Source organism: Callorhinus ursinus, unplaced genomic scaffold, assembly GCF_003265705.2.
Source record: "Callorhinus ursinus isolate GAN/ISIS: 27379988/994484 unplaced genomic scaffold, GSC_fseal_2.0 scaffold23, whole genome shotgun sequence".
Lineage (NCBI taxonomy): Eukaryota > Metazoa > Chordata > Mammalia > Carnivora > Otariidae > Callorhinus > Callorhinus ursinus.
In genome coordinates this window covers 18,098,145-18,108,539 of record NW_027397085.1, presented here as the reverse complement: position 1 = coordinate 18,108,539, position 10,395 = coordinate 18,098,145, and the positions used below count along the sequence as shown (strand labels likewise).

The following is a 10,395-nucleotide window of genomic DNA, read 5'->3' as shown; positions in this document are numbered from 1 at the left end:
AAGTGAGAGCAGGGGGCAGTAAGGACAGAGGAGGGAGGTGGCTTGCACATTGAGTAGACGATTTTCAGTATTGAAAACTGACTGGGCTTTTATTCTAGGTGAGAGGAAAAGCCAACAGAGGATTAGAACAGAGGAAACAGAATGTGCAAAGGCATTGAAGAGAGACAAGGAAATATGTGGGAATTGCACGTAATTCCTCACTTGTCTGTAGTCTCAAATTCTTTAGAGAATCAGGTAAGACAGACCAGAAAGTGCCAACTGACTAAGAAATCCTGGGTGTTCTTAACCATTTCCTTGGACTAGAGAGAGGGGGAGGAGGGGTCAGATGGTTTGCAGAGCCTGGGGTCTTTAGAAGCAGCTCAGGGACTGAGGTAAGCAGATGGTTTGCAGAGCCTGGGGTCTTTAGAAGCAGCTCAGGGACTGAGGTAAGCAGATGGTTTGCAGAGCCTGGGGTCTTTAGAGACTGTGTAGGGACTGCCTGGACAAGCAGAAGTGGAAGCCGGGGTTGGGGCTTCTGCGCTCACCATCCCGTCTTTCAACCAGGGAAGTTGCGCTTGTGTTTATTTTTTGTCTTAGGGTTTCCACGTTAGATTTCATTTGAAAAGTAGTGTTCTGTTACTTTAAAAAAAAAGTGTTAAAAAATAGGAATAAGTGGGAAGAAAGAAAATGAAGATCCCTGTACAAAATAGCTGAGAAAGGAGAGATGCAGCAGCCCTGGAGGAGGATTTGGAGACATGGTTGGAAATTGTTGCTGTTAAGGCAGAACCACGATAAGCTTGCTTCTTTTTAGGTTGAGAAGCAGGAACTGTTAGAATGTGAGAGTTTGATACAAAGGGGGATGGGACATGATGGCATGAGGACTGAGGTCCTATTGCAGACAGGAAGGGGTTGAATCCGAAGCTCATGTGAGTAGATTTTCATTCTCTTCATTTTGTAAACTGCGAGGATAAAAGCTTAAGGATTGCCTTATTTTTTTCCCCCCTCTCTTAGGCTTTAAATAAACACATTTCTTAAGGAAGCTAATTCTCACACCTAGTTATCGTTTGGAACTTTTGTCGAGATAACATAATCCGATTATTTTCTCTATAGTATAAACCTTGACAGGAAGGATCTTGGTTAAGTATACCAACTATCTCCCAACAGAATGTGACCAAAGGTTGTAAAAGGAATGCACTGAAAAAATATTGAAAGTCACTTTTATGTGTGTGTGTGTGTGTGTGTGTGTGTGTGTGTGTGTGTGTGTTTCCATAGACTCCCAGGGTGGACTGAGTCTTTGGAAAGGCAAATCACCATTCCAGTCTTCAGGACAGTTGAAAAATCTACAAACTTTTTTCCTTTAGAATACAGGTAAGGATATTTTATGATCTGCTTTAAAATTTACTCTAGCCATTAGCAAGATTTCCAGTCAAGGGGCCCCTCATCATGAAACTGCTTTTGTATTGCCACCAATGTAGTTGATTCCCTCGTGCTTCACAGGAGATGAAGAGCAGCCACTCGCCGTCCTCTGTGTGTGCAGAATTGCGGGCCACAGAGACCTCCGTTCTTACTGCAGGGCAGTCCAAGAAGTTCTCACCCCATTTCTCCCGCCGTTTCTTGTTGCAGAAATAGCTGAAGTCAACTGTAACTTAGGGCCCGCCACTCAAAGTGTAGCCCGAAGTCAGTAACATCAACATCATAGGGATCTCGTCAGAATCTTCTGAATAAGATTCTGCCTTTTAACAGAATACTCAGGTGAGTCACAGGGACGTTAATGTTTGGGAGCCACTGACTGCCTTAGGAGGCTCTCTGGAGTCATTATACAAGGCTGGCTGCTTTTAGAATGCTCCCCCCCCACCCCCCCACCCCCGTGGCTGGCTCTTCATGCTCGTGTCTTTCTCTTACACATCTTTGGATTTGTATAGCCCAGCACAGCGCCCAGCACACAGCGCTTTGATTTGCTTTAATGCCACAGCTCAGTCCATGTCTGCTGAATGAGTTACAGATTTGACACATGGCACAGTATAATCCTGCCTGCACCATGAGATATTCATGCGAATGATTTTTCTGGGGTTTGACTGTAATCACTATTTTAGGCCACATGTCATGAAACAGAGAATACTACTCCGAATTGATACCCTCTTTGTTTCACCTGGAATGATCTCTCCTTTTTTATTCAGAGCACCTCTGTGATTCCACATTCCTATTTTTCTGGGATTCAGATGATCTTGTGCTGTTTAATTAACCTGTTGTCTCTTACTTTACTTTCATCCCAAGTGACAGATGCCAGTGGCAGGAGACATCTTTTGAGTAATTCTTGTATCTCACCTTTATCCTTTAGCTTTCACCAAAGTGACACTTCAGAGGCTTTCGGGGGTAAAAGGAAGGCTACCGAGGGCTTTTTCCTTCCATCAGCATCTTTAAGAGGTTCTCCCCCACCCAGTTGCAACAATAGCATTGATTTTATTTTATTTTTTTGTCTGCTCTAAGCAGGATGATAAATAAAGCCTTAGCATCGTAGATAATGTTTGATTATTTTTAGACCATTTATATTTTTTCTTTCACAAGCACTCTACCACTGCATGCTTTTGAAGTAAAAGTGACAGTTTTTCCTAAGAACATTTCTACTTTCCCTTGTTGCTTGTTTCCCACATAATCATATCACAGGCTGTTCAAATATAGGGTGTTTTGTGGAAGGATGAAGATGAATTTTTCCTGTTCTACACAAAGAAAGAAAGTTATTTCACCTGTTGCCCAAATTAAAAAGAGACAAAGAATACTGCTTGATTTTAACCTGTCAGCAAGAGCTCAGGAGAAAGGAGTTTCCTAACGAGTTGGAGAACGCATTTCTAAAACATCTGTCGACCCTCAAGTCAGACTAAGAATCGGTACCAGTGTGAAACAGAGTTCAATTTTGATCTATAATTTCACCAAAATCAGTAGGGAAGGAAAATCACAGCTAGGCTGGTGGCTTTCCTAGTCTACTGGAGAATGCTCAAGTGAAGTGTTGAAAACACTCTAAATGATCCGATATAATCTTGTGTGTAATGCCTCTGTGTGTATATTTCCTAGGAGGGAGGGAAATAAAACACTTTTGTGGTTGCCAACATTTAGGTAAGAAGCCTGAGACTTTCTGAGAGTCGTTTGAGTAGGCTGTAGCCTTCAGTCAAATGCAAGATGTAAAGTGTCACAGCAGATACTCATCAGGAGAGAAAAGAATCCATGATTGCTAAAATTATGGCAGGTTGCTTTCTGCTATGAACACCCATGGCTGTCTCCCCTCAGTGACCACCCTGAAGGATGAAACAGTTCTTAACTGAATAAAAAGCACCTCAGAGGATGTCAACAAAACATGTGAGAGATGATTTTTAAAAGGTCTCCTCAAGCTTGAAACATCTAAGTAGATGTGGAACAAATATGTTCAGTGAGATCTGTGCTCCAACCCAGAAGCAACCTACAAAAAGGTAAACCAGCATCTCTCTACATTTTTAAATTTGGGGTTTTACTGTAGAACATGAAAAACATTGCATTACTCCCCCACCCCCGTCAATGGAAATGTGCAAATTGTTTTCTTTTTATGGTTTGTATGTTGGGAGAATGGTTGATTTTAGGGTCGGTGTTGGTCAGACTCTACATCTGATCCCTTGCAACCAGGGATTTCCCCCCCATTAGCCAAAGAGCGAACAACTCTTCTGCTGGCAGTAGGAATATTAAAATTATTCTCTTAGATTTGGTTGATTTTAGTCACCTGATGGTATTTTCAAAAAAGCGGCACTGAAGTGTTCTTGCCTCATATTGTCTTTGTCCTTGACTCAACTGCAACTGTAGATTCTTCCCAGGGATGCTTGTCTAGAGGCGTGGAAACCAACGTACATGCAGTTGAATTTTAGTATTGACTTTAGGTTAATTAGAGCTATTTGAGACTGAGTAGAAGAGACTGTCAACAGAGACTCTTGAAAGTTAAAATACAACTTTTGATTGCTAACTCCGTGCCTGTTTTCCTGAGAGATATCTATTGTCAGCCTGGAAAATCACAAATCCTTTTTCCTCTTTCCTTTTTTTTCTCTTTTTGATTCCACACATTCCCTTGAAAAATTAACGTTTCTCTTTAATGCCACAGTTCAGGTGATCTATGACACATCCTTATTTCAAGGTTCATCTCTCTGGCGTTCATTAGACAAAGGAGATTTCAATCTCACAGGGACCTTTATTCATTTAGGGGAAGAAAAGGCCTCCTTTAAAATAGTAAATGAGAGGATTTGTGGAAAGACAAAGATATTTTTTCAAGACCTTTTCTGTCACTTAGATCAATATTAAGGCCATTAATGCTTTGATTTATGTTTGGGGGTAAAAGAACAAAGGAATCACACTCAATTAGAATTGGATTCCACATGGATTATCAAGTAGAGACATTAGAACATCTGATTTATAGACCGTTTTGTAATCATGCATTTGTGTAGCCTATTGATAAAGAAAGAGAAGTGTTGTGTTGTGATTTCCCTATCTTGTTCTGGGCCAAAGCCGTGGCCAGCTTCTTCTAGCTGTGACCTCTGAAACTGATTTCAGCACTTACTTCCAATACCAGAGTAAGTATCAAAATATTTTCAAGGATACCAGTGGCAGTGCAAAGTGACTGGTGACAGGGATTTGTGACAGCCCTCTCTGGCCAGCATCCACTGCCCTCCCATAGAGCCGGTGCCTTCTAAGCGCACCCATTGTACTTTCTGCTTTCTCCTAACGTAATCCTCATCTCGTTGCTTTGAAATGGTCTGGTCATCTTCTGTCTTCTCTAGTTCCACGATGAGAACAGCTGTAGCGCCTTTGCTCGGGGCCTGGCATGCCTGAGGACTTCACTTAATATGTGCTTGATTAATAAGGGGACAACAAAGAGATTGGACTGACAGAAGAAGCTTGTGAGGCACATGGACTTGGAAAGCTGTACCTAGATCACTTTCAGAAGTAGAAAAGGAGAGAACATGAAGTCTTCACACCAATAGGCATTTTCTCGTTCCGTGTAACAACTCCTACAAGTTTGATTCAGTTATCTGTTTGGGAGGTAATGTAGACATGGCTGTTTGAAGGCCAATAGAAGGTAGCCTATCAATGAGGGCAAAACTTCTACGCATGACATACACACTTTAGATTTTGAAGAGTCTTTCTTGGATTGAACAAGGAGAAATGAGACTTTTAAAAGTGTCTCTTGCACCTAGAACAGGCAATGTTTTAAAATATCCTTCTTGGCCTAAGGAGAACATAGGGTTTGTTCTTTAAATACCAAACAGAACGTACACCCACTGTTTTCTCAGACTGATCCAAAATGTGTAGTTAGAGCAGAGTAGAAGAAATGGTTTCGGGCACCAGAGTCGATAATGCAGTTGGGTTGGGAACCACCTATAAACAGAGACATGATAAATTGTTTGCTTATCGTTTGGAAATATTTATGCTAAAATATGTTCCTAAATAATTATATCCAAATTCACGAACAACAACTCAAAATGAAAAAGACTCATATAAATAAAATTTTGATATACTAAAAGAATTTATTATTGAAGTTCAGACCGAAGCCTGAGGTTTTGACCAATAGGGATTGGAAACTAGAAATTGAGACATTTTTTCCAAGTTCCTTGCTGACTACAGAAAATGCTAAACTGTTTGGAATTTTCAGATGATCAACTCCTCCAAAGAATAATGGTAAACAGCTGATCTTTATATCCAGGGTATATTGATCAGTCTTCCAGCTCGGTATTGACCCTGCTGATGAGGATCTATAAATCAGGATATATGCAGCCAATAGAAAATCTGTAATAAGTACAAAGGCACTTCTCCCTTGTGCCTCAGACTTCTGCCCCTCCACTCCTTCCCCACATTCCATAAGATCCCAAACCATTAGGATTAGAGGTTTTATGCTAATCTCCTTTCTCCTTTGCCATATTCATTAACAAAGCAGCACACTCAATTTTCCAGTCTTGTTATTCTCTATTGTCCCAGGGTGCGACATTCTGGCCTGATTCTCAAAACCCTTGCCTGTGCTTTGCTTCCTCTAGGCAGCTGCACTTCTTGCTAATTTTTTTGACCTCCTCAACTGTACAAAGTTCATCTGTCTGCTGCCCTACCCAAGTTGATTTGTGCAATGAGCAAAGATGCAGACTGTTAGCTCTCTCAAATCTCTGTGTGCAAGAATGCTGAGACAGTATGCTGTCTTTAGAGTGAGACAGTGAAGCAAATAATTCCCTGGAATGTTTTCTGAGATTCCATTGTTAAACCCCAGTTTCTCATTAATGGCTCTAAATGGTCACGATTGGAATTTTTTAAAATTCTTTTCTGTGTGTGTGTGTGCGTGCGTGTGCGTGTGCGTGCGTGTGCGTGCGTGTGTGTGTGGGTGTAGGATGGAAGCATTTGGGGTAGCCAAGGCGGGGGGCGGTGGACACTGTTATTTGAAGGTATTTAGGCTCTGAAGGCAAAATCTAAAAATAAAGCATCTTGCTAGGAAGAAAAAAATGGAAGGTAACCGTGATTTATAGATTTCTAGTGCAATGCAGTTTTCATTTGTGATTCGCTCAATAAAAATTTAACGAGAAATTTTCTGCACCAGCTACTATGCTGGGCACTGGGCAGTAAGATACAAAGCCTATCTGGAGGAAGCAACTGCGCCAAGACAGACCGGCTATTCTAAGTGATGCGGTGAGTTTTGTAGTGGAAATATTTGCAAAGCACTATTGTAGTATAAGCATTATGTTGTAAGCTTGTTGAGGGCAGAGCCTGCACCAAATTTACCTTTGTGAGCTCAGCCCCTAGCTCAGTGGTTAACACATAGTAAGTACTCGATAAATATTTAGTGATTGGTTAAGAGAATGAATGAGTGAATTCTGTCCCCTCCATTTGTACCAATCATTTCTCTCCTGATTTGTCTTTGTCAGCTATCTCTTATTTTGATATGTAGCTTTGTGTCTGTGAGACTGTTTTATGAACGTTTCATATATCTTCTATAGATCACTATTTGGCAGCTAGTTTTAAATCAGTGATATTTATTGATAAATGAGTTTGTAGCCATTCACTCTTTAAGAGGCAATTAAGGGGTGCCTGGGTGGCTCAGTTGGCTAAGCATCTGACTCTTGGTTTCAGCTCAGGTCATGATCTCATGGGTAATGGGATCCAGTCCCATGTTGGCTCTGTGCTCAGTGGGGAGTCTGCTTGATGATTCTCTCCCTCTGCCCTTCCTGCCACTCGTGCATGCTCTGTCTGTAAAATAAATAAATAAATCTTGAAAAAAAGAAAAGCAGCAATTAAAAAAAACCACACCCATTGACATTCATGCCAGTCTGACGTGAAGCTTTGATGAAATGGCCATATATTTTGAGTCAGATTAAAAAAAAAAAATGCAACATCCTCCTCCCAACCCCTTTTTCAGTTTTTGAAATTATAAAATGTTTTATAAATACAAAAGAAAATAAATAATATAAAACAATTACAAAATGAACCCCCCTCAACACAGAAATGGCAAATGTTTGCTACAGTCTCATTCCCCCTCACTCCGGGCCTCGACCCTGTTGTATTTCCTGCTTCCTACTCAGGAACGACCACTGCTCTGAAGCTGGAGCCTAAATACGTAGGTTGTGGTGTGTTTATAAATAGAAATCATACAGTAGTGAAAAAGAGTGAACTACTGACTCACACATCAGCATGACCGGTTCTCAAAGACACACTGCTGAGTGAAAGGCAAGCCACAGAAAAAATGTATACAATATGACAGCATTTATATTAGCTTAGATTTCAAAATCATATAAAATGTAACAATATGTCATCTGGAGATGTATAAATATATAGTAAAACTCTAATGAAAAACAGAGACATTTTAAAACTACATGTATATTTTTAAACTATTTTTCTTAAAACTTTCTTTGATCTCTTAGAATATACGGGTGGTTACATTAGATCATTTTTACACAAACAGGAAGAAAGCTTCATTCATTATGCTGGCTGGCTGGATGGAATAGAATTCTGACAGACAAATTAAGCGAAAATTTAGTAGCTTCAGGGATTATTCTCCTATCATTTGAATTTTTCCTCAAATTTAGGCAACATCACAGGATGTTTTTAAAGGGTACATTTACATGCTACAGTCCTTTCTGTAGAGCTACACAACTGAAAACGTCAATCTAAAGGCCCCAGTGACCCATTTTCACTCTGGCTCATTGTATCTGTGGTGAATTTCCTGGGTAAGGTAACCCCTAACTGGTAATACTGTGAGCAAAATAGAGGAAATACCAGTGACTGACAGGTAGGCTGGAGCAGAAAACACAGGTTATCAATTCGGTGTAAATTATCTTGTAAAAGTTGGGGCAAAAAAAAAAGCTAAAGTTAAATGTTTAATGTGTCAGCCTCTGTGATATGTCCTTTTCTTGTTTAATCTTTACGATGGCCCCTTTAGTTAGGCATTATTATCTTTGCTTTATAAATGAGGACACTGATGTTTATAGGGAGTAAATTACTTGTCAAAAGTCATAAAGTTGGTACATGACAAGGCCAGGATTTTAATTCAGGCTCACTTGACTCTCAACTCCTAGCTATTGCCAAAACTAACATTGCTTATCAAGGAGGAATAAAATGAGCTTTATTTTAGGTGTGTGATGTGCTACTGATTAAAATACCAAAGGAAAAAATAATGCCAATTCAGAAATATTGGTTCTTCTTATTCAAATCATCATGTAGATGGGAAGCTATTGTCAATTAAATAATTTTTATATATTGGCCAAAATATGTAGCCCTGAGACCTAGGGACTTAGGGAAATTGAAAATGAAGAAGACCTGCGTTTGAGTTCCTCTCTGGCCATGATTAGTTGAAATCGTAATGACCCACTAAAACTTGGATTATTGGGGTCCCTTGGTGGTGCAGTAGGCTGAGCGTCTGACTCTTGGTTTGGGCACAGGTTGTAATCTCAGGGTGGTGAAATCGAGCCCTGCTTCGTCAGGGCTCATTACCTCAATATCACTTCCATTCCCATCCCCCTCAATCCTATAGGCAACCATTCTAATGTGTTTGATGTTCATCCTTTAGTTTGTAAGTATTTTAAAATTTGAATTGAAATTTTGTGTGTAGTTGATATTAGGACTCTTCACCTATATTTTGGTTTCCTTCCTTTCAGGTAGGATCACATTTCTTGGCTCCCTTGAGATTGGGCATGGCCATGTGACTTGTTTTGGCAATGAGACATCAGCATAACTAGTGTGTGTCATTTCTGAGAGGAAGACTTTGAGAGCCAGGGTGTGAGGCACCATACTTCCCTCTCCTTACTACAGTAACCATTGTCGATTCTAGATGGTGGAGGGTCCATCAGTCTGAGCACTTATCTAATCAAGGGCAATGCTTGATAGAGTGTGCATGTACTTTTAATTTACATAAATCGTAAATATGTAGGTTTTACTCATACTGTTTCAGTGTTTCTAGTCAGCACTATTTTGTGAAGGGGGCAAACTCGGAGGGGGAGATGAACCATGAGAGACGATGGACTCTGAAAAACAAACTGAGGGTTCTAGAGGGGAGGGGGTGGGGGGATGGGTTAGCCTGGTGATGGGTATTAAAGAGGGCACGTTCTGCGTGGAGCACTGGGTGTTACACGCAAACAATGAATCATGGAACACTACATACAAAAACTAATGATGTAATGTATGGTGATTAACGTAACAATAATAATAAAAAAAGATATTTAATACCGTTTATATAAAGTGTGAAAACATTAAAAAATACTAGGAACATTTTGTAGATGCATATGCAGCCATATTCCAGAAGCATACCTTAGCCTAGGGATATAAGGCTGATGGGACACCTAGGAAATCGATCCAAGGAGACTGACCTTTGATTTACCCTTTCACTAAGCTTTAGTGAAAGTATAGAGGCTTGACAGTTTCTTGCACAGGGTGGGCAAACAGGCAGGCAGCCCCATAGAATGAAAAGAGGGCTTGAAAATTACCTTGGGGGAATTCTTACTTTGATCCTCAGCATAAAAGGAGCTTGGGAACTGTAAGTTCTGGGGAACTGTAAGGACCAGGGAACTGAGCTATATGATGGGGACTTCCATATAAATAGCGTGGGTTTTAAACAAATAGGGAAAATCATTTCTCCAGCAGGCCCGTTCAGCTGTGTTTGTTTGAGCACACTGAATTTAAATGTATCACAGAGAATACGAAGAACTAGAATTGTTCTTTATGGTGTGGAAAACCATTCCAGCCCCTGCTTCTTTGATAACACTGATGGACACTTTGCCCCAGCCCTGCAGGATAAAAGAGGATTGAGGGCCGTTAACCTAGACCAAGGGACGTCTTTTGCTTGATGACTAAGGCAAGAGGTGGATTTCCTTTACTTTACTGTTAGTAATTGTCCGTTGGTACAGTGTACTGTATCTGTTCCAGCGGGCTGGGAAG

General features: G+C 40.5%; 1 long non-coding RNA gene across 1 annotated transcript in view; it reads left to right on the top strand.

Annotated features, from left to right (window-relative positions):
• The first annotated feature begins 729 nt into the window (after window positions 1-729).
• Window positions 730-10,395, top strand: part of LOC141374930 (uncharacterized) — a 97,835-nt gene continuing 88,169 nt past the window's right edge. The window contains exons 1-2 of the long non-coding RNA XR_012382141.1: window positions 730-905; window positions 1,252-1,347. This is a non-coding gene — a long non-coding RNA (uncharacterized lncRNA). The remainder of the gene's footprint in view (window positions 906-1,251; window positions 1,348-10,395) is intronic.